This window comes from Nyctereutes procyonoides, unplaced genomic scaffold (genome assembly GCF_905146905.1).
Source record: "Nyctereutes procyonoides isolate TBG_1078 unplaced genomic scaffold, NYPRO_anot_genome, whole genome shotgun sequence".
NCBI lineage: Eukaryota > Metazoa > Chordata > Mammalia > Carnivora > Canidae > Nyctereutes > Nyctereutes procyonoides.
In genome coordinates this window covers 61418258-61443263 of record NW_026575121.1, presented here as the reverse complement: position 1 = coordinate 61443263, position 25006 = coordinate 61418258, and positions in this window count along the sequence as shown.

Here is a 25006-nt window from a genome sequence, read left to right as displayed (position 1 = left end):
GTATTTATCAAAGAAAATGAAAAGACTAACTGGAAAAGATATGTTTACTACAGCATTATTTATAATAGCCAAGGTATGGAAGCAACCTAAGTATCTACTGATGGATGAATGGATAAGGAAATCATGGGATGTATGTGTGCATGTACGTGTGTTTCTGTGTGTTTAGGTGTATGTGTACACACACCAGAATATTATTCAGCCACGAAAGAGAATGAAATCTTGCCATGGTGACAATACGGATGGACCTCAAGGGCATTATGCTAAGTGAAACAAGCCCAACAAAGACAAATACTATATGACCTCTCCTATATATGGCGTCCAATATACACAGAGAACAGACTGGTGGTGGTGGAGTCTGGGGGAGGGGTGGTGGGAGGAATGGGTGAATTGCCTTTTTTTGCTTGAGTTTAAATAAATTGAATAATAATAATAAAGTCCCAGGGCCAGGGCATTTCTTTTAAGCAAAAGAATCTAAAGTTATATGATTTCTGCTCACATTCCATTGGTGAAATCTTTGTGTCGCAGAACTATGACTTTGCTGCAAGGGAACCATATCTCAGCTGCGGTTTTACTGTTATGGAAGAAGGGAGAATAAAATTTAGTGACTGTGCCTCCTCCAGGTCTATATATACCTACAGACAGACGAATTATCTGTTCTCTCCCTACTCAATATCCAATGGTGACGTGCAAATAGGATAACTATAACTAAACTCCTATGTGGAAAAAAGAATTAGAAAACTAACAGTCACCAATCCATATTAGTTGTTAAACCCACTTAGCAGATAATCCCAAGCCTCCTACCTCTGACAGTAGATTAAATTCCTTGAGTAGACTGCCCAGATTTTGCCAATGAGGAGAATTCCCAAAACCACTATGCTCCAGCGGCCTGTCTTTGCTCTCTGGGAGTTTCTTCTATTATTCCCCATGATCACAGATAAAGAGAAGTCAGGGAAATACTCTTCTTGGGAGCTATCCCATTTTCATAGCCTGGTTCTTGCTGCAGCAGGTTTTTCCAAACATTATCCTTTGTGTCACCTAGATGGTTTCTCATGCTGCTTTGGTTAATGCTCAACTATTGTTTCTGGGATTTCCCCAACCACTGACACCCACTATGCGAGTTCTGATGCTGGCACTTCTTAATCCTACCAGAACTTAAACCTTCACTAATATCAAATTTATGTCTTGCTGCCCTGGGCTTTTTGCAGATAATGGTGTGTATAACAGAAAACTATCCAGTCATAAAAAAGGGAAATCCTGCCATTTTTGATAACAGGAGTGGAATTTGAGGGCATTATTTAAGTGAAATAAGTCAGAGAAAGACTAACACTGCATGATTTCACTTATGTAGAATCTAAACAAATAAAAGCCCCTCAAAACCCAAACTCAGGAGTTCAGATTTCTGGTTAGAAGGGTATGGAAGTAGGGGAATTAGATGCAGGTGGAGGTTAAAAGGTACAAACTTCCACTTATAAGATAAGTAAGTACTGGGGATGTACAACTTTAATATAGTTACCACTGCTGCATGGCATATTTGAAAGGTGCTGAGAGTAGATTCCAAGACTTCTCATCACAAGAAAATCTTTTTTCTTTTCCTTTTTTTTTTTTTGTATCTATCTGAGATGATAGATGTTAACTAAACTTCTTGTGGTAATAATTTCACAATACGTAGAAGTCATTATCCTGCACACCTTAAACAGTGCTGTATGTCAGTTCTATCTTAATAAAACTGAAAGAAAAAAAGAACTGTTAAAAAAGGAAATAATTATATGAAAACTCTTCTCAAAATTGAAGAGTGAATAAATCAGTGAATATTTGCCCAAGTTAAACAGTAACAAAGGATCCTAGTGAAAACACCTTGCTCTCAATAATTAGTGAGAGATATAGGATAATCTAGATATGAGATACAGGCAATTATATGATGAATAATATTTGACTTTTAATAGTTTAATAAGTCAGATATTTTAAATAGGTTAAGGATATTCAGCAGATAAAGAATACCATAATCCATATGACCTAGTGGTTATTGTATTGGACAGCACAGCTATATAGATTAGATAATGATACTATATCAATGTTAATTTACCAATTTTGATAATTGTATTTAGTTCATCAGGCTGTCCTTGGTTTTAGGAAATATAGAGAGAAATTTTTAGAGATTAAGGGGAATTATGTGTGCAGCTTAAGTACTTCAAAAAGTCTCAGAGAAAGGTGAGAGGAACCTAAATCAAATGTGGTAAAATGTTAATACTTGGAGTATTTGGGTAAAGGGCATAGCATTCATTGTACAATTTTTGTAACTTTCTTGTAAGTCTAACATTACTTCAAAAGTTAAAAAAGAGAAAAGAATAAATAGCTGCATAAAACCAATGTTATTCTAATCAGAACTTATTTGTAAATATAAAATTATTAAGATCCCATTTATCTCTGTATTTACTTAGTTTCACTTGGTTTTCTACTTAGTTTTTAAAGTTTAAGTATTCAGTTAATTTGATTTTCATAAAAACTACTCTTCCAACTCTCTAAAACAAAATATTCACTCTTGATCGAAAGTTTGTGTATTTAGTTATTTCAAACTTTTGTAGTTAGCAGAGAAGGAAAGAAGATAAAGATCAGATTTTGGCCTGAGTACTGAATATTAAAAGCAGCAAAGATATTTAGAAGTTGATGTCACTCAGGAGAGCACAAATAACATTTTGAGCATCTCTCTGAGGATGTGGGATATATATAGTACATCCCTACAGAGTAAAATGAAGAGGCCTGCAAAGTAAGATTTAGTGGGTTCATCCTTGAGAAGATAATCAAGAAAAAATATCTCTATGTTTCACCTGTATGTGATCAATTATATGTCAAGGACCAATAATGCAAAAGTTGCTGGATACAAAATCTGGAAATAGGAAGAAAAGGTGTCTAATTTAAATCAGATTAATTTTTTTAAGAATATGCAAATCCAGTATAATCAAGTCTTGATTATTTCTCTAAAACTATTCTCAATAAGATCATTTATGTACTTTTCACTAAATCCAATGAATAATTCTTGGTTCTTAATATCTGGATAATTTTTGATAATACTGTATTTTTTCTTGAAACATTTTCTCCTGATTTTAATGATGTATATTTTCCTGATGTTCTTATCTCTCTACATCCTGCTTCCAATATCCTTTGCTCATTTCTTAACTATTGATATTTCTCCAGATTCTGTTCTAGACCATCATCTCTTCTAATTTATACACACTGTTCCTGAGTAATTTCACTCTATATTCCTGGCTTAGAAAACCATATACTGCACATATGGGAATGAATCCAAAGTGCATACCATCCTAAGTCATTCCAGAGGTTCATGACCACAAATGGACTCATGAACATATCTAGTTAAATTTTTTTTAAAAGCCACATACAACACTTATAAAAGCATCTTGACCCCTAAAGAAAATAATGGGCTCCCAAAAATGCAACAGCAGAAAGTGGCTCTAAGTGGCTGCACATCCCACAAGAGAGCGTATTCTTTAACATACACTTTAAATGTGGCTACAAACAAGAATCTTCTAATAGAAAAGCCTAGGATCACAGAAGACAATGGATAAAAATATTCCTGCTAACAAACAGAACTGTGGAGAGAGGAGGAGCTAGGTGATGTTATATATATGTGGGAAGTGGTTATGGCTATTTGGATTGTCTTTTAATTATCTTTTGTGGTGTAATAATCACCACAGATTTGGCAGCTCTAAACAATGTACATTTATCTCATAGTTTCTGAGGATAAAGAGTCCAAACATTGCTAAGGTGTGTCCCCTACAAGGCTACAATCAACATGTTGGTTAGGGCTGGATTCTCATCTGAGCACAGTATTCTATTCCTTAAGATTACAGGCCTGAGCTTTATATACCTGCCCTACTCCAGTCTAACATCACAGAAAAGCTATGGCCATACCCTCACTCTAAAGCCTGACAGATTTCTACTCTGACGTGTGTTTTTTTAGGATTTTATTTATTCTTGAGAGACATAGAGACACAGAGAGAGACAGAGACATAGGCAGATTGAGAAGCAGGCTCCATGCAGGGATCCTGATGCAGGACTCAATCCAGGACCCCAGGACCACGCCTTGAGCCAAAGGCAGGCACTAACCACTGAGATACCCAGTGATCCCTCTACCTATGACATGTTATAACAAGGAAACTCTGAACTCTGCAGAGTTGGAGTCAAAGAAGACCAATAGGAAGCCAGGACGTTCATCCCCGCTGGCTGATAAAAGGCCCTACTCCTGGCATGTCAGTGGAGGACTTGTGAGGAGATGAAAATTGTATACCTACCCAGTTGTCATGGGAAGCTCCTTCCCACAATTGCCCTTGGGAATCAACAGAGGACAATTGGGAAACCTAACACTTCTAGCCCCACATGGCAGTAATGAGGCTCCTTCTCCTGCTGGACAGGTGTTCAAGAAAACCAACTGAAGTAATAGGTTAAATAATATTTGGAGTCTCATACTCTAATTCTGAACAAAAATTTTTTTTGACAGAAAGCTGCTCATCATATGAAGAACCAGGAAGATCTTAAACCAAATGAAAGCGACATTCAACAGATACCAAAGCCCAGATAATAGAGATGTTAGAATTCTCTGACAAAGATTTTAAAGTGGCCATCTAGGCTTCAGGGAGCAATTAAGAATACACTTTAAACAATAAAAATTAGAAAACTCAGCAAAGAAATAAGAGATAGAAAGAAGAACAAAAAACCTAATACTCATGTCATCAGAGTCCCCAAAGAAGAGGAGAAAGGGGCTAAAAAAGTACTCGAATAAAGGCAAAAAAAACTTTCCAATTTTGGAAAAACCTAAGCTTACAGATTCAAGAAGGTGAATAAGCCCCCAAAACATAACCCAAATAAATTTGTACCAATACATATTTTAGTCAAACTTCTGAAACTAATGTCAAAGAAAAAATCTTGAAAGCAGCAAGAAACAATCTAGATGACAGTAGATTTTTCATCAGAAACCATGAAAGCTGGGCAGCCCCGGTGGCGCAGCGGTTTAGCGCCGCCTGCAGCCTGGGGTGTGATCCTGGAGACCCGGATCCAGTCCCACATCGGGCTCCCTGCATGGAGCTTGCTTCTCCCTCCACCTGTGTCTCTGCCTCTCTCTTCGCTCTCTCTGAATGAATGAATAAATAAATCTTTATTTTTTTTATAGATTAATTTTTATTGGTGTTCAATTTACCAACATACAGAATAACACCCAGTGCTCATCCCGTCAAGTGTCCCCCTCCGTGCCCGTCACCCATTCACCCCCACCCCCCGCCCTCCTCCCCTTCCACCACCCCTAGTTCATTTCCCAGAGTTAGAAGTCTTTATGTTCTGTGTCCCTTTCTGATATCTCCCACACATTTCTTCTCCCTTCCCTTATATTCCCCTTCACTATTATTCATATTCCCCAAATGAGTGAGAACATACACTGTTTGTCCTTCTCCGATTGACTTACTTCACTCAGCATAATACCCTCCAGTTCCATCCACGTTGAAGCAAATGGTGGGTATTTGTTGTTTCTAATGGCTGAGTAATATTCCATTGTATACATAAACCACATCTTCTTTATCCATTCATCTTTCGATGGGCACCGAGGCTCCTTCCACAGTTTGGCTATTGTGGACATGGCTGCTAGAAACATCGGGGTGCAGGTGCCCCGGCGTTTCATTGCATCTGAATCTTCGGGGTAAATCCCTAACAGTGCAATTGCTGGGTCGTAGGGCAGGTCTATTTTTAATTCTTTGAGGAACCTCCACACAGTTTTCCAGAGTGGCTGCACCAGTTCACATTCCCACCAACAGTGTAAGAGGGTTCCCTTTTCTCCGCATCCTCTCCAACATTTGTTGTTTCCTGCCTTGTTAATTTTCCCCATTCTCACTGGTGTGAGGTGGTATCTCATTGTGGTTTTGATTTGTATTTCCCTGATGGCAAGTGATGCAGAGCATTTTCTCATGTGCATGTTGGCCATGTCTATGTCTTCCTCTGTGAGATTTCTCTTCATGTCTTTTGCCCATTTCATGATTGGATTGTTTGTTTCTTTGGTGTTGAGTTTAATAAGTTCTTTATAGATTTTGGAAACTAGCCCTTTATCTGATATGTTATTTGCAAATATCTTCTCCCATTCTGTAGGTTGTCTTTGAGTTTTGTTGACTGTATCCTCTGCTGTGCAAAAGCTTCTTATCTTGATGAAGTCCCAATAGTTCATTTTTGCTTTTGTTTCTTTTGTTTTCGTGGATGTATCTTGCAAGAAGTTACTGTGGCCAAGTTCAAAAAGGGTGTTGCCTGTGTTCTCCTCTAGGATTTTGATGGAGTCTTGTCTCACATTTAAATCTTTCATCCATTTTGAGTTTATCTTTGTGTATGGTGCAAGAGAGTGGTCTAGTTTCATTCTTCTGCATGTGGATGACCAATTTTCCCAGCACCATTTATTGAAGAGACTGTCTTTCTTCCAGTGGATCGTCTTTCCTCCTTTGTCGAATATTAGTTGACCATAAAGTTCAGGGTCCATTTCTGGATTCTCTATTCTGTTCCATTGGTCTATGTGTCTGTTTTTGTGCCAGTACCACACTGTCTTGATGACCACAGCTTTGTAGTACAACCTGAAATCTGGCATTGTGATGCCCCCAGCTATGGTTTTCTTTTTTAAAATTCCCCTGGCTATTCGGGGTCTTTTCTGATTCCACACAAATCTTAAAATAATTTGTTCTAAGTCTCTGAAAAAAGTCCATGGTATTTTGATAGGGATTGCATTGAACGTGTAAATTGCCCTGGGTAGCATTGACATTTTCACAATATTAATTCTGCCAATCCATGAGCATGGAATATTTTTCCATCTCTTTGTGTCTTCCTCAATTTCTTTCAGAAGTGTTCTATAGTTTTTAGGGTATAGATCCTTTACCTCTTTGGTTAGGTTTATTCCTAGGTATCTTATGCTTTTGGGTGCAATTGTAAATGGGATTGACTCCTTAATTTCTCTTTCTTCAGTCTCATTGTTAGTGTATAGGAATGCCATTGATTTCTGGGCATTGATTTTGTATCCTGCCACGCTACCAAATTGCTGTATGAGTTCTAGCAATCTTGGGGTGGAGGCTTTTGGGTTTTCTATGTAGAGTATCATGTCATCAGCGAAGAGGGAGAGTTTGACTTCTTCTTTGCCAATTTGAATGCCTTTAATGTCTTTTTGTTGTCTGATTGCTGAGGCTAGGACTTCCAATACTATGTTGAATAGCAGTGGTGAGAGTGGACATCCCTGTCTGGTTCCTGATCTTAGGGGAAAGGCTCCCAGTGCTTCCCCATTGAGAATGATATTTGCTGTGGGCTTTTCGTAGATGGCTTTTAAGATATCGAGGAAAGTTCCCTCTATCCCTACACTCTGAAGGGTTTTGATCAGGAATGGATGCTGTATTTTGTCAAATGCTTTCTCTGCATCTAATGAGAGGATCATATGGTTCTTGGTTTTTCTCTTGCTGATATGATGAATCACATTGATTGTTTTACGAGTGTTGAACCAGCCTTGCATCCCGGGGATAAATCCTACTTGGTCATGGTGAATAATTTTCTTAATGTGTTGTTGGATCCTATTGGCTAGTATCTTGTTGAGAATTTTTGCATCCATGTTCATCAGGGATATTGGTCTGTAATTCTCCTTTTTGGTGGGGTCTTTGTCTGGTTTTGGAATTAAGGTGATGCTGGCCTCATAGAATGAGTTTGGAAGTACTCCATCTCTTTCTATCTTTCCAAACAGCTTTAGTAGAATAGGTATGATTTCTTCTTTAAACGTTTGATAGAATTCCCCTGGGAAGCCATCTGGCCCTGGACTCTTGTGTCTTGGGAGGTTTTTGATGACTGCTTCAATTTCCTCCCTGGTTATTGGCCTGTTCAGGTTTTCTATTTCTTCCTGCTCCAGTTTTGGTAGTTTGTGGCTTTCCAGGAATGCGTCCATTTCTTCTAGATTGCCTAATTTATTGGCGTAGAGCTGTTCATAATATGTTTTTAAAATCGTTTGTATTTCCTTGGTGTTGGTAGTGATCTCTCCTTTCTCATTCATGATTTTATTAATTTGAGTCTTCTCTCTCTTCTTTTTAATAAGGTTGGCTAATGGTTTATCTATCTTATTAATTCTTTCAAAGAACCAACTCCTGGTTCTATTGATCTGTTCCACAGTTCTTCTGGTCTCAATTTCGTTGAGTTCTGCTCGAATTTTAATTAACTCTCTTCTTCTGCTGGGCGTCGGGTCGATTTGCTGCTTCTTCTCTAGCTCCTTTATGTGTAAGGTTAGCTTTTGTATTTGAGTTCTTTCCAGTTTTTGAATGGATGCTTGTATTGCGATGTATTTCCCCCTCAGGACTGCTTTTGCTACATCCCAAAGATTTTGAACAGTTGTATCTTCATTCTCATTAGTTTCCATGAATCTTTTTAATTCTTCCTTAATTTCCTGGTTGACCCTTTTATCTTTTAGCAGGATGGTCCTTAACCTCCATGTGTTTGAGGTCCTTCCAAACTTCTTCTTGTGATTGAGTTCTAATTTCAAGGCGTTATGGTCTGAGAATATGCAGGGGACGATCCCAATCTTTTGGTATCGGTTCAGACCCGATTTGTGACCCAGCATGTGGTCTATTCTGGAAAAAGTTCCATGATCGTATATTAGTTGAGCATAAAGTTCAGGGTCCACTTCTGGGTTCTCTGTTCTGTTCCATTGATCTATATGTCTGTTTTTGTGCCAGTACCACACTGTCTTGATGAACACAGCTTTGTAGTACAACCTGAAATCTGGCATTGTGATGCCCCCAGATATGGTTTTCTTTTTTTAAAATTCCCCTGGCTGTTTGGGGTCTTTTCTGATTCCACACAAATCTTAAAATAATTTGTTCTAAGTCTCTGAAGAAAGTCCATGGTATTTTGATAGGGATTGCATTATACGTGTAAATTGCCCTGGGTAACATTGACATTTTCACAATATTAATTCTGCCAATCCATGAGCATGGAATATTTTTCCATCTCTTTGTGTCTTCCTCAATTTCTTTCAGAAGTGTTCTGTAGTTTTTAGGGTATATTTTGAGAACCATTTGAATGGTAAATGGTTCTCCAACCTTTTATTTTCAGGTTGTAGGTGTCCTTCTGTCTAAAATGAGTCTCTTGTAGACAGCAAATAGATGGGTCCTGTTTTTTTATCCAGTCTGAAACTCTGCGCCTTTTGATGGGGTCATTAAGCCCATTCACGTTCAGAGTTACTTGAACTTCTTCTTAAAGGGGAGTTTTAAGAGTCCCCCTTAAAATTTCTTGCAGAGCTGGTTTGGAGGTCACATATTCTTTCAGTTCCTGCCTGTCTTGGAAGCTCTTTATCTCTCCTTCCATTTTGAATGAGAGCCTTGCTGGATAAAGTATTCTTGGTTGCATGTTCTTCTCATTTAGGACCCTGAATATATCCTGCCAGCCCTTTCTGGCCTGCCACGTCTCTGTGGAGAGGTCTGCTGTTACCCTAATATTCCTCCCCATGAAAGTCAGGGACTTCTTGTCTCTTGCTGCTTTAAGGATCTTCTCTTTATCTTTGGAATTTGCAAGCTTCACTATTAGATGTCGAGGTGTTGAACGGTTTTTATTGATTTTAGGGGGGGATCTCTCTATTTCCTGGATCTGAATGCCTGTTTCCCTTCCCAGATTGGGAAAGTTTTCAGCTAGGATTTGTTCAAATACATATTCTGGCCCTCTGTCCCTTTCGGCGCCCTCGGGAACTCCAATTAAACGTAGGTTTTTCTTCCTCAGACTGTCATTTATTTGCCTTAATCTGTCTTCATGGTCCCTTAATTGATTGTCTCTTTTTTCCTCAGTTTCCCTCTTTGCCATTAACTTGTCTTCTATGTCACTCACTCGTTCTTCCACCTCGTTAACCCTCGTCGTTAGGACTTCTAGTTTGGATTGCATCTCATTCAATTGATTTTTAATTTCTGCCTGATTGGATCTAAATTCTGCAGTCATGAAGTCTCGTGAGTCCTTAATGCTTTTTTCTAGAGCCACCAGTAGCTGTAGAATAGTGCTTCTGAATTGGCTTTCTGACATTGAAGTGTAATCCAGATTTTGTAACTCTGTGGGAGAGAGGGCTGTTTCTGATTCTTTCTTTTGAGGTGAGGTTTTCCTTCTAGTCATTTTGCTCAGTGCAGAGTGGCCAAAAACAAGTTGTATTGGAACACGGGGGAGTATCACTGGTCCGTCTAGCTGGTCTTCTGGGGGAGGGGCCTGCTGTGCTGATTCTCAGGTGTTAGCACTTGGGGGAGCTGCTCTGCCCCTGCCTGCTGCAGGGCTCAGCGGGGGTTGTTTACCCCGTGGGGCCCCAGGAGGAACAGCAGCAGTTGCTATGGCAGCTCTGGAAGCCTGGATTCAGCCTCTGCAGGAACTACGGGGCTCGGGGCTCTCGGTTCTCCGTCTGCAGGGCCTGGAGGCTCCGGGGCGGGGCCGCTGATCTGCTCAGCTCGGGGCAGGGGCGTCCTCGCTGTCCTGGGCCCTCCCAGCCTCTGCCTGTCCCGGGGGAGGCCGGATCCTGGGCTGTGTCCCGGCGCCCTGTGCTCCGGGGCCTGCGCTGTTGGATTCGCGCTCCCGCCCTGCAGCTCCCTCCCTGGAGCCGCTCCCGAGCCCCTCCGAACTGCTCCGGTGCGCGCTGCAGCCCTTAGGGAGCTCGGAGCACTCCCCTGCGCTCGCAGGTGCCTGTTAGTGTCCCCGGGAGCCCGAGGGCATCCCTGCTCTCCTGGGTCCTGCTCTAACTCCCTGCGAGCCCCTTTCCGCCCGCCCGGGAAGGTTGGTGCAGCTCCTGCTCCTCCGGGTCGGGGCTCTCCTGTCCTGGGGACACTCGCCCCGGCCTCAGCCCGGCTCCTCGCGGGGCCCCTCCCCCTCGGAGGCCTTTTGTTCCTTTATTTCTTTTTCCCGTCTTCCTACCTTGATAGAAGCGCGGACTCTTCTCACTGTAGCATTCCAGCTGGTCTCTCTTTAGATCTCAGGCCGAATTCGTAGATTTTCAGGATGATTTGAAGGTTATCTAGGTATTTTGGTGGGGACAGGTGATTTGGGGACCCTGCTCTTCCGCCATCTTGCCCCTCCCCCTAAATAAATCTTTAAAAAAAAGAAACCATGAAAGCTAGAAGTGGGATAATATTTTTCAAAACCTAAAAGAAAAGAGCTGTTAACCCAGAATCCTATATCCCTTAAAATTCCATCAGAAATGACAGATTAATCAAGACATTCTTAGATGAAGAAAAACTAACAGAATTTGTCTCCAGCAGATCTAGTGTATAAAAAATCTATAGGAGGGGATCCCTGGGTGGCTCAGCGGTTTAGTGCCTGCCTTTGGCCCAGGGCATGATCCTGGAGTCCTGGGATCGAGTCCCATATCAGGCTCCCTGCATGGAGGTTGCTTCTCTCTCTGCCCCTCTCTCTCTGTGTCTGTCATGAATACATAAATAAAATCTTAAAAAACAAACAAACAAAAGAAAAACGATAGGAAATCCTCTAAACAGAAAGGGAATAAAAAAAACAAGAAAACATATGGGTAAACACAGTACACTTTACTTCTCGAGTTTTATAAATTATATTTGATGGTCGAAGTACAAATTAAAATGTTAACTACTATGTCTCTAAATGTATGTAGAGCAATACTTAACACAATTATGTTATAAACAGGAAAAGATAGAATATTAATGGAAGTAAGCTTTCTATACTTCAACTGGTAAAATGACAACAGCAATAGACAATAAAGTGTGTGTGTATGCACATATATAAATAGTAACACCTGTGCAAACTCTAAAAAAGCTATAGAGATATTCAAAAACACTAATATTAAATCAAAATTCTAAAAAACGTTCAAGTAGCCCATAGAAAATTGGAAGACATAAAACAAAAATGAAAACCACATTAAACAGGAAAAAAGAGGCAGACTTAAGTCCAATCTATTCATAATTACATTAAAGGTAAGTGGCCTTACTACACTAATTAAAAGACGGAGATTGGCAGAGTGGATGAAAAAACATGATCCAAGTGTATGTTGCCTACAAGAAATTCAACGTCAAAAAAATAATCAGGGTGAAAATAAAAGGATAGAAAAAGATGTATCATGCAAACACAAATCAATAAAAAGCAGGTGTGACTCTAGTAGACTTCAGAAAATTACAAAATACAGTGATGTTATATGATGATAAAAAGTCAATCCATTAAGACAATACAGCAATCTGAAATGTGCACACAACAAACAGCAGAGCTGAAATATTTGAGGTAAAAACTGGTAGAACCAGAAAATGAGGAAATAGACAACCCACAATTACAGCTGGAGTACTTCAACACCCACTCTCTCAACAATTGACTGAACTAGACAGAGAATCAGGAAAGATATAAGATCTGAACAACACAATCAACAAACAGGATCTAATAAGTTTTTATAGAAAACTCCACTCCTAACAACAGAATACACACTCCATTCAAATGCCCACAGAACATGTACCAAGATAGGCGATATCTTGCATTTTAAAATAAACCGTAAAGAAACTTAAAAGAATTGAAATATAATAGAGCATGTTCTCTGACCACCAAGGAGTCTAACTAGAAATCAAGTGTCAGAATGATAATGGGAATATCTTCAAACACATAGAAACTTTGTCAAAGACAAAAAAAGAAAAATTAGAGGGGATTTCTTCAACTTGACATTTTATCTACAAAACCTATAGCCAACATTATTGTTAATGTAACACTGAATGGAGAAACTTAGTGAGAAATCCCAAGATAGGGAACAAGTAAAGGGATATCATCTCTAAACTACTCCTACTTAATATAGGACTGAGAGTTATAGCCAGGGGAATGGTAGAAAAAAAGGAATGTATTAGAAACTGAAAAGAAAGCTGTCCATATTTGCAGATAACATGATTGTGTCGGAAAACTCAAGGAATCCATTAAAAAATAGAACTAATGAGTTCAGCAAGGTTGCAAGGATACATGATAAACATAGATGTGTAATGACCATGTAGACATAAAATGTGAATATACAATACCCTTTATAACCACTCAAGAAAAATGAATCACTTAGGTATAAATCTAAGAAGACATACAGTACTTGGATGCTGAAAATACAAAATAGTGATAAAAGAGATAGAAATCCTAAAAAAATGGAGAATATAATGTATTTATAGATTAGAAAACAACAGAGTTAAGATTTCAACAGCTTCCACATTGGTATTCAAACTTCATTTTATTTATTTTTTTTATTTATTCATGATAGTCACACACAGAGAGAGAGAGAGAGAGAGAGAGGCAGAGACACAGGCAGAGGGAGAAGCAGGCTCCACGCACCGGGAGCCCGACGTGGGACTCGATCCCGGGTCTCCAGGATCGCGCCCTGGGCCAAAGGCAGGCGCCAAACCGCTGCGCCACCCAGGGATCCCTCAAACTTCATTTAATTCCTATCAAAATCCCAGCAAGAATTTTTGTACATATAGGTGAGATTCTAAAATTTATATGAAGGTAGAAAAGCTAAAACAATTTTGAAAAAAAAACAAAGCGAGAGAAATAGAGTGCCCATTTTCAAGGCATTACATAGAATAGTAATCAAGACTTTGTATTAGTGGAGGAATACACATGGAGATCAATGGAACACAAATAAGAACCTAGAAACACACTTAGGCAAAAGTGGCCAATTGATTTTTTACTAAAGTGCAAAAGCAATTCAATGAAACAAAAGTGTTTATTTCACCAAATGATACTGCTTCATTTTGGTGTCCATTATCTCCCCCTGACTCCCACCAAAACGAATCTGCTGAGGGACACCTGGGGGGCTCAGCGGTTGAGCATTTGACTCAGAGCATGACCCCGGGGTCCTGGGATCGAGTCCCACATCGGGCTCCCTGCGTGGAGCCTGCTTCTCCCTCTGCCTGTGTCTCTGCCTCTCTCTCTCTCTCTCTCTCTCTCTCTCTCTCTCTCTGTGTGTGTGTGTGTGTGTGTGTGTGTGTGTCTCTGCCTCCCTCTCACCCACGCACATGAATAAATAAATGAAATAAATTTTAAAAAAGAATCAAAGTTTCCCATCTTATACAAAAATTAATTCAGAATCAATCATGAACTTAAGTGTAAAATAAAAAACTTTAGTATCATTCATCTCAAGTGCACACGGAACTTTCACCAGAATAGACAACATATTGGGTCACAAATCAGGTCTTCACCGATACCAAAAGATTGGGATTGTCCCCTGTGTATTTTGAGACCATAAGGCTTTAAAATTAGAACAAAATCACAAGAAGAAGTTTGGAAGGATTTCAAACACATGGACGGTAAGGACCATCCTGCTCAAAGATGAAAGGGTCAACCAGGAAATTAGAGAAGAATTTAAAAAGATTCAAGGAAACTAATGAAAATGAAGATACAACCGTTCAAAATCTTTGGGATACAGAAAAAACAGTCCTCAGGGGAAAATGCATCGCAATACAAGCATTCATCCAAAAACTGGAAAGAACTCAAATACAAAAGCAAACCTTGCACCTAAAGGAGCAGGAGACAAAACAGCAAATAGATCCTACACCCAGCAGAAGAGAGTTAATAAACATTCCAGCAAAACTCAATGATATAGAGAACAGAAGAACTGTGGAACAGATCAACAAAACCAGGAGTTGGTTCTTTGAAAGAATTAATAAGATAGATAAACCATTAGCCAGCCTTATTAAAAAGAAGAGAGAGAAGACTCAAATTAATAAAATCACGAATGACAAAGGAGAGATCACTACCAACACCAAGGAAATACAAACGATTTTAAAAACACATCTGTGTGTGTGTGTGACTATCATAAATAAATAAAAATTTAAATATTTTTTAAAATTTATGATAGTCACAGAGAGAGAGAGAGAGAGAGAGAGAGAGGCAGAGACACAGGCAGAGGGAGAAGCAGGCTCCATGCACCAGGAGCCCGACGTGGGATTCGATCCCGCGTCTCCAGGATCGCGCCCTGGGCCAAAGGCAGGCGCCAAACCGCTGCGCCACCCAGGGATCCCAAATAAATAAAAATTTTAAAAAAATAAATAAACTCCTGTAATAGGGATACCTGGGTGGCTCAGTGGTTTAGCTCCTGCCTTTGACCCAGGGCTTGATCCTGGGGTCCCAGGATTGAGTCCCGCATCGGGCTCCCCGCATGGAACCTGCTTCTCCCTCTGCCTGCTTTTCTCTGTTTGTGTCTCTCTCTTATGGATAAATAAATAAAGTATTAAAAAAAAACAACTCCTGTAATGCAGCAACAAATAAGTGACATAGACGTATTAATTTACTGTTGTCCTTTGAACTAAACTCAGAGGGGTTTAATAACTTTGTGCCTCACAGCTACTGAATTATTGAGATGGGATTTGAAACTTAACATGCCTACAGAATTAGGCTCTTTACACTGACTTGTTTTCCCATTTTGATGCTAGGTTACGTTTATATAGTTCTGTTCCAGGTTCCAGAACACTTGTAATAGCTTTATAAGTTAGGCAGCATCCTCGATTTGTATGAGGAATCTGAAGCTCAGAGTAATCAAAGAAATTGTTGTATATTTTATGATAATCAATAGTACGGAGGTCAGAACCCTTTTTCATCCCTTAATCATCTTGTTATTAAGATGATTATGTATTAAGCCAAGCTGTGGGAGAATATTTATGATCAAAATCTTTCATCATCTTAAAAAAACAAAAAAGAAAGAAAAACATTAAGATTAGTCAGCCACCTGTTCCTGTGGCCCGAGAGCTCAACCACTTGATACCTTGATCTCTCTTCCAGCTGTACCATGCAGTGATTCCTCAGGATGTTGATGGACAGAGGCTCCTCCTGTAGTATAAATAACCCCATGACCTCTTGATCCAGAGGACACTTATCAATTAAAAGGTAAATGTACCCATGTTAAAAAAAAGATCAAGGACAGAAGAGTCAGTGATCAGGAAGGGAAAACATATGGAAAAAGGTAAAATATGAAGGGGAACTATATATTTTTAAAAGAAAAGCAACTATAAAGAGAAAAGTTTTGAGTATGAGAAAATAGAATAGAACAAGATTTCTGCTTCATGTAATGGAAGTGGAAGTGAGTATTTAAAATCAAATACATATTTTCCGAGTTTTGGATAAGTTTATGTAGATTTTCCCAACCACTATAAGATCATCATTGTAGGAATTATCTTTTGAGAATGGATAGTAGTATTTTATAAAATGCTGCATTTTATTATTTTTGGAGGACAACACATCTGAACTGATATTGAATGAACACAAGTCCCTTGATAGCCTTCAGTAATTTCAAATGCAATTCAAACCCTGGAGTATATCGAGAGTATTATACCATGAAAATAATGTAAGATTATAAAAAATTTTATAGTAAAATTATTAGCTATTGTTACACAAGGAAATCAAGGACTAAATTAGAATAAGCAATTTGTCTTCAAGCTTTTTTCTCTTAGTACAAATTATTGTCCCAAGCTCTTATTTCTTGATAGTACTCTTGTGCCTCAAATATTGAAATATATTGTTAAACCTCCCAAAATAGCAATGGCACATGTCATACATCTCTTTGAACATTGAGTCCTGCTCCTCTCTTGGCCTTTTTCTTTTGAACATGTTTATCATTCTTTATGTGCTTTTCTGAAGAATTTTTTGCCTTTGCCTAAAATTTAAACATGACTATATTGACATCTTTTTTTGGAATTTTTTTTCTTCTTTAGAAAAAAACAATCATATTACACATAATATGGGAAGTACTACTGCTATTTTGACATCTTGGATTAGATAGTGTTCCTTCTTTTTATGAAGGTTTAACCTGCCATGACATTCTTTGAATACTGATAATGTTGATGTTCTTGTCAGTATGGTTATGTTAGAAAGAGGTATTTTTCTTCTTTTATCACCAGGTTCCTTGAAAGCATATTGAATAATGAGACAGCCAAAGAGAAATAATTTATAAGTGGATTCAGTGACTTTATTTAAAGTAGATATTTGGAGAAATTGCTAGAGCCATTCCTTAAAAAGCACGATAGTCTTCAGCTTCCGTTGTAATAACTGAATTCCTGTGAGGTCCTGCTGTGTATATTTTCACTTTTAAAGTAGTTCTTTCCTAAAATTAAAAGTTTTTCTCAATGTGGTAATATGTGAAACTAATTTAGTATTCTAGCTCTTTGATATGTGCATGGATAGTTTTGTAGACAACTAGTTCAGAACATAATGTTAAATTGTGATTTCAAATTAGGGAATACTTTCATACTTCATACTTTCTGAGTTTTGTGAATATTTTCTTCTGCCGAAATTACTGTCTATGGTTTTAAAAAAGTTTTGAATTGAATTTTATCTTGATAATTAGAGGCCCACTGTATTGCAAAAGCTGATTTGAATTATCACTGATACAAGGTTTATCTATTATGAGAGAAGTAATTTGAGGAATGACTTTCCACCTACCTACTCCAACTCCTTGTTAGAATCAGTTTATTTTTGAGGTCTGGAAGAATGCTGACCTTGCTTTGCAAAGTTGAGTATCTCTGGCATCAGTCAATCTGGGAAGAGGCAGGCCCTTAGCAGGGGACAGAAACCCCGTAAAGTAGCTGTGGAGATTTGGTAGTGAGTGTAGTGATTTCCTCTCTTGGCATAGTTCTCTGGCTGTCTAGGAGAGAGACTCTGGGGTAGTGGCTGAAGATTTGGGAGGAAGCGTGTGACCAAGAATGATTTTAAAAAGGGGGGGGACACACTTATTAAATTATAAACTGAAGATCAAAACATAGTAGCCTATAATCTGTGTCCCCAACATTCATGATATTCTCTTTGTTCACTTTATTCTTTTTTGCATCTTTTGGCCTTTTTTATATCATTAAATGTCTAAGTTTTGTTTCAGCTGTGCCATATGAGGAATCAAGAGAAAGTCCACACTTGGACCAGCATTAAAGGGTCCCCCCACCCCCCACATCCCAATCAAGGTTATGGAGGCAGTATAGTCAGTCAACAAGAAATTCCAGTTCAGGATTGTGGTTCAGATGCCCTTTCCTTATGAAAAAATTATTCTTCTACTTCCAACCTTGAAAGTTTGGGTGGGTTTTGTTTTATTTTGGTTTTTTAATTAACAACAGTGGAGCTCCATTCAAATATAGTTTTAAGCTGAGCTTGAAGCTGGTTATCAATCTTGATTGGTTGGTTGGTTAGGGTTTTGTGTTTTTTTGTTTGTTTGTTTGTTTTGTTTTTGCTCCTTGAAAATTCATGATATCTACATTTTTAAGATGTTTCTCATATTCTGTTATATTCATTTTTTCACTTTTCACCTAATTTCTGTAAACTATTATACAGAAAAGATGAGACAGAGATGTCACATTTTACTGTAGTTTATTTATGATTCTATTGTTTAGCCATACTATTGAAGGGTCTCTGTATTCGTCCCCTTCCCCAGCAAGACATAGTTATAACATTGTTTGCGTGTTTCTATTGTGTCACTTTTGTTTGTTGACATTGATTTGCATCCTGTCTCCCCTTCTCAGTAGACTCTTGTGGGAGGTAGAGCTGTGTATTCATATTCCCCTTAATACTCAGTGCATAGTGCAGAGTAAAATACTAATGAAATAGGTGGTGCTAAAAAAATCACATAAATATATAAAGCTCTAATTTTGAACACTCTGGCCTCTTTTAGACCTTTCTCATATTATATAAAATGAATCCGTTTGAGGATTCATCCTTTTGGATTATCCAGTGTCCTCTTTTTACAGAGTATATTCCCCCTTGTACGGATATATACTATTCTAGTCTGTTTCTTCCTGGCAAGTAAGTTATCGATATGCCTTCATTAGAGCTAGTCCGGAAATATGTATAGACTGTGTGGATGGCACAGTGGGGGAAAAGGTTGACAGGAACTTGGTCTTTAAGAGCCATCAATTTATGTTGTTTCTATTACCTTAGTTAAATGGAACTATGTATCATTCCTTTACAGATCCTCTAACCAAATACATCTTATATATTTACTATTTATCCTAATATATTTCTCTAACACAGTAGACTTCTCTTCTGATTAAGATCCATAGAACTCTGCACAAACCTAGCTGTTTTTTAGCTTAGGCCTGTAAAAGTTGATACCTAAAGCCCTTTTCAACTTAAATTCTTTTTTTAAAGATGTATTTGAAAAAAATTTTTATTGGAGTTCCATTTGCCAACATATAGTATAACACCCAGTGCTCATCCCACCCAGTGCCCCCGTCAGTGCCCATCACCCAGTCACCTCATCCCCCCTCCCATCTCCCCTTCCACTACCTTTTGTTTGTTTCCCAGAGTTAGGAGTCTTTCATGCCTTGTCTCCCTCTCTGATATTTCCCACTCATTTTCTCTCCTTTCCCCTTTATTCCCTTTCACTATTTCTTACATTCCCCATATCAGTGAAACCATATAATGTTTGTACTTCTCCGATTGACTTATTTCACTCAGCATAATCCCCTGCAGATCCATCCACGTCAAAGCAAATGGTGGGTATTCATCCATCTAATGGCTAAGTAATATTCCATTGTATACATAGACCACATCTTCTTTATCATCTTTCGATGGACACCGAGGCTCCTTCCACAGTTTGGCTATTGTGCACGTTGCTGCTAGAAACATCGGGGTGCAGGTGTCCCAGCATTTCACTGCAGGGTAAATCCCCAGCAGTGCACTTGCTGGGTCATAGGACAGAGTTACTTTTAACTCTTTGAAGAACCTCCACACAGTTTTCCAGAGTGGCTGAATCCGTGCACATTCCCACCAACAGTGTAAGAGGGTTCCCTTTTCGTCACATCCTCTCTGACATTTGGTGTTTCCGATGTTGTTAATTTTCCCCATTCTCACTGGTGTGAGGTGGGATCTCATTGTGGTTTTGATTTGTATTTCCCTGATGGCAAGTGATGAAGAGCATTTTCTCATATGCTTGTTGGCCTTGTCTAGGTCTTCCTCTGTGAGGTTTCTCTTCATGTCTTTTGCCCATTTTATGATCGGATTGTTTGTTTCTTTGCTGTTGAGTTGAATAAGTTGTTTATAGGTCTTGGATGCTAGCCCTTTATCTGATATGTCATTTGCAAATATCTTCTCCCATTCTGTAGGTTGTCTTAGTTTTGTTGACTGTTTCTTTTGCTGTGCAGAAGCTTTTTATCTTGACGAAGTCCCAATAATTCATTTTTGCTTTTGTTTCTCTAGCCTTCATGGATGTATCTTGCAAGAAGTTGCCGTGACCAAGTTCAAAAAGGGTGTTGCCTGTGTTCCCCTCTAGGATTTTGATGGAATCTTGTCTCACATTTAGATCTTTCATCCATTTTGAGTTCATCTTTGGTGTCAGAGAATGGTCTAGGTTCATTCTTCTGCATGTGGATGTCCAATTTTCCCAGCACTATTTATTGAAGAGACTGTCCTTTTTCCAGTGGATAGTCTTTCCTGCTTTGTCAAATATTAGTTGACGATAGAGTTCAGGGCCATTTCTGGATTCTCTATTCTGTTCCATTGATCTATGTGTCTGTTTTTGTGCCAGTACCACTGTCTTGATGACCACAGCTTTGTAGTACAACCTGAAATCTAGCATTGTGATTCCCTCAGCTATGGTTTTCTTAATATTTCTCTGGCTATTCGGGGTCTTTTCTGATTCCACACAAAACTTAAGATGATTTGTTCCAACTCTCTGAAGAAAGTCCATGGTATTTTGATAGGGATTGCATTTAAATATGTAAATTGCTGTGGGTAGCATGGACATTTTCACAGTATTAATTCTGCCAATCCATGAGCATGGAATATTATTCCATCTCTTTGTGTCTTCCTCAATTTCTTTCAGAAGTGTTCTGCAGTTTTTAGGGTATAGATCCTTTACCTCTTTGGTTAGGTTTATTCCTAGGTATCTTATGCTTTTGGGTGCAATTGTAAATGGGATTGACTCCTTAATTTCTCTTTCTTCAGTCTCATTGTTAGTGTATAGAAATGCCACTGATTTCTGGGCATTGATTGCGTATCCTGCCACGCTACCAAATTGCTGTATGAGTTCTAGCAATCTTGGGGTGGAGGCTTTTGGGTTTTCTATGTAGAGTATCATGTCATCTGTGAAGAGGGAGAGTTTGACTTCTTCTCTGCCAATTTGAATGCCTTTTTTTTCTTTTTGTTGCCTGATTGCTGAGGCTAGGACTTCTAGTACTATGTTAATAGCAGTGGTGAGAGTGAACATCCCTGTCTTGTTCCTGATCTTAGGGGAAAGGCTCCCAGTGCTTCCCCATTGAGAATGATATTTGCTGTGGGCTTTTCGTAGATGCGTTTTAAGATGCTGAGGAATGTTCCCTCAATCCCTACACTCTGAAGAGTTTTGATCAGGAATGGATGCTGTATTTTCTCAAATGCTTTCTCTGCATCTCTTGAGAGGATCATATGGTTCTTGTTTTTTCTGTTGTTGATATGATCTATCATGTTGATTGTTTTATGAGTGGTGAACCAGCCTTGCATCCTGGGGATAAATCCCATTGGGTCATGGTGAATAATCTTAATGTATGGCTGCATCCTATTGGCTAGTATCTTGTTGAGAAATTTTGCATCTTTCTTCAACAGGGATATTGGTCTATCATTCTCCTTTTTGGTGGGGTCTTTGGTTTTGGAATTAAGGTTATGCTGGCCTCATAAAAGGAGTTTGGAAGTATTCCATCCCTTTCCATCCTTTGGAACAGCTTTAGTAGAGTAGGTATTATTTCTTCTTTAAATGTTTGATAGAATTCCCCTGGGAAGACATCTGGCCCTGGACTTTTATGTCTTAGGAGGTTTTTGATCACTGCTTCAATTTCCTCCCTGGTAATTGGCCTGTTCAAGTTTTACTTCTTCCTGTTCCAGTTTGGTAGTTTATGGTTTTCCAGGAATGCATCCATTTCTTCTAGATTGCCTAATTTGTTGTTGATGTATAGCTGCTCATAATATGTTTTTAAAATTGTATTTCCTTGGTATTGGTTGTGATCTCTATTCTTTCTTTGATTATTTTATTAATTTGAGTCTTTTCTCTTTTCTTTTTAATAAGGCTGGCTAGGGGTTTATCTATCTTATTAATTCTTTCCAAGAACACACTCCTGATTTTGTTGATGTGTTCTGCAGTTCTTCTGGTCTCTATTTCATTGAGTTCTACTTGAATCTTTATTATCTCTCTTTTTCTGCTTGATGTAGGTTTTACTTGCTGTTCTTTCTCCAGTCCCTTTAGGTGCAAGGTTAGCTTGCATATTTGTTTTTTACAATTTTTGAGGGAGGCTTGTATTGTGATGTATTTCCCTCTTAGGACTGCTTTTACTGTATCCCAAAGATTTTGAACCATTGTATCTTCATTTTCATTAGTTTCCATGAATCTTCTTAATTCTTCTCTAATTTCCTGGTTGACTCATTCATCTTTTCGTAGGATGCTCTTTATCCTCCACGTGTTTGAGTTTCTTCCAAATTTCTTCTTGTGATTGAGTTCTAGTCAAAGCATTATGGTCTGAAAATATGCAGCAGACAATCACAGTCTTTTGGTATCATTTCAGACCTGGTTTGTGACCCAATATGTGGTCTATTCTGGAGAAAGTTCCATGTGCACTTGAGAAGAATGTGTATTCAGTTGCATTCAGATGCAATGTTCTGCATATATCTGTGAAATCCATCTGGTCCAGTGTATCATTTAAGGCCCTTCTTTCTTTGGTGATGTGCTTAGAAGATCTATCATTTGCAGAAAGTGCCGTGTGGAAGTCTCCCAGTATTAGTGTATTATTATCTAACTAGTTCTTTACTTTGGTTATTAATTGATTGATATACTTGGCAGCTCCCACATTAGGGGCATAAATATTCATGATCGTTAGGTCTTCTTGTTGGATAGACCCTTTATGTATGATATAGTGTCCCTCTTCATCTCTTACTACTGTCTTTGGGATAAACTTTATCTGATATGAGGATTGCTACCCCAGCTTTCTTTTGAAGACCATTTGAATGGTAAATGGTTCTCCATCCTTTCATTTTGAGGCTGGAGGTGTCCTTAGGTCTAAACGGAGTCTCTTGCAGACAGCATGTAGATGGGTCTTGCTTTTTTATCCAGTCCGAAACCCTGTGCCTTCGATGGGATCATTTAGCCCATTCACATTCAGAGTAACTATTGAAAGATAGGAATTTAGTGTCATCGTAATACCTATTCAGTCGCTGTTTTTGTGGATTATTTCTTTGCGCTCCCTCTTTCTTTTACAGGGTCCCCCTTAATATTTTTTGCAGAGCTGGTTTGGTGGTCACAGATTCTTTCAGTTTCTGCCTATCTTGGAAGCTCTTTATCACTCCTTCTATTCTTTTTGTCTTTATTTATTTATTTATTTATTTATTTATTTATTTATGATAGTGAGAGAGAGAGAGAGAGAGAGAGAGAGGCAGAGACACAGGCAGAGGGAGAAGCAGGCTCCATGCACCGGGAGCCCGATGTGGGACTCGATCCCGGGTCCCCAGGATCGCGCCCTGGGCCAAAGGCAGGCGCCAAACCGCTGCGCCACCCAGGGATCCCTCTTTTTGTCTTTTTTTAAAAAAGATTATATATTTATTTATTCATGAGAGACACAGGCAGAGGGACAAGCTGACTCCATGCAGGGAGCTCAATGAGCGACTCGATCTGGGTCTCTAGGACCAGGCCCTGGACTGAAGGTGGCGCTAAACCGCTGAGCCACCCAGGGTGCCCCTTTCTCCTATTCTGAATGAGAGCCTTGCTGGATAGAGTATTCTTGGCTGCATGTTCTTCTCATTTAGGACCCTGAATATATCCTTTTTTTTAAATAAATTAATTTTTATTGGTGTTCAATTTACCAACATACAGAATAACACCCAGTGCTCATCCCGTCAAGTGTCCCCTCAGTGCCCGTCACCCATTCACCCCCACCCCCCGCCCTCCTCCCCTTCCACCACCCCTAGTTCGTTTCCCAGAGTTAGGAGTCTTTATGTTCTGTGTCCCTTTCTGATATTTCCCACACATTTCTTCTCCCTTCCCTTATATTCCCCTTCACTATTATTCATATTCCCCAAATGAATGAGAACATACACTGTTTGTCCTTCTCCGATTGACTTCCTTCACTCAGCATAATACCCTCCAGTTCCATCCACGTTGAAGCAAATGGTGGGTATTTGTCGTTTCTAATGACTGAGTAATATTCCATTGTATACATAAACCACATCTTCTTTATCCATTCATCTTTCGATGGACACCGAGGCTCCTTCCACAGTTTGGCTATTGTGGACATGGCTGCTAGAAACATCGGGGTGCAGGTGTCCCGGCGTTTCATTGCATCTGAATCTTTGGGGTAAATCCCCAACAGTGCAATTGCTGGGTCGTAGGGCAGGTCTATTTTAACTCTTTGAGGAACCTCCACACAGTTTTCCAGAGTGGCTGCACCAGTTCACATTCCCACCAACAGTGTAAGAGGGTTCCCTTTTCTCCGCATCCTCTCCAACATTTGTGGTTTCCTGCCTTGTTAATTTTCCCCATTCTCACTGGTGTGAGGTGGTATCTCATTGTGGTTTTGATTTGTATTTCCCTGATGGCAAGTGATGCAGAGCATTTTCTCATGTGCATGTTGGCCATGTCTATGTCTTCCTCTGTGAGATTTCTCTTCATGTAGGACCCTGAATATATCCTGCCAGCCTTTTCTGGCCTGCCAGGTCTCTGTGGAGAGGTCTGCTGTTAATCTGATATTTCTCCTCTTAAGAATCTCGTGTCTCTTGTTGCTTTAAGGATTTTCTCTTTATCTTTGGAATTTGCAAGTTTGCTATTAAATGTCGAAGTGTTGAATGCTTTTTATTCATTTGGGGAGGAGACCTCTCTATCTCCTGGATCTGAATGCCTCTTTCCCTCCCCAAATTAGGGAAGTACTCAGCTATGATTTGTTCTAATATGCTTTCTGACCCTCTGTTCTCTCGGCATTTTCTGGAACCCCAATTATATGTAGATTCTTCCTTCTGAGGCTGTCATTTATTTCCTTTAACCTTTCCAGATGATCTCTTAATTGTTTTTCTC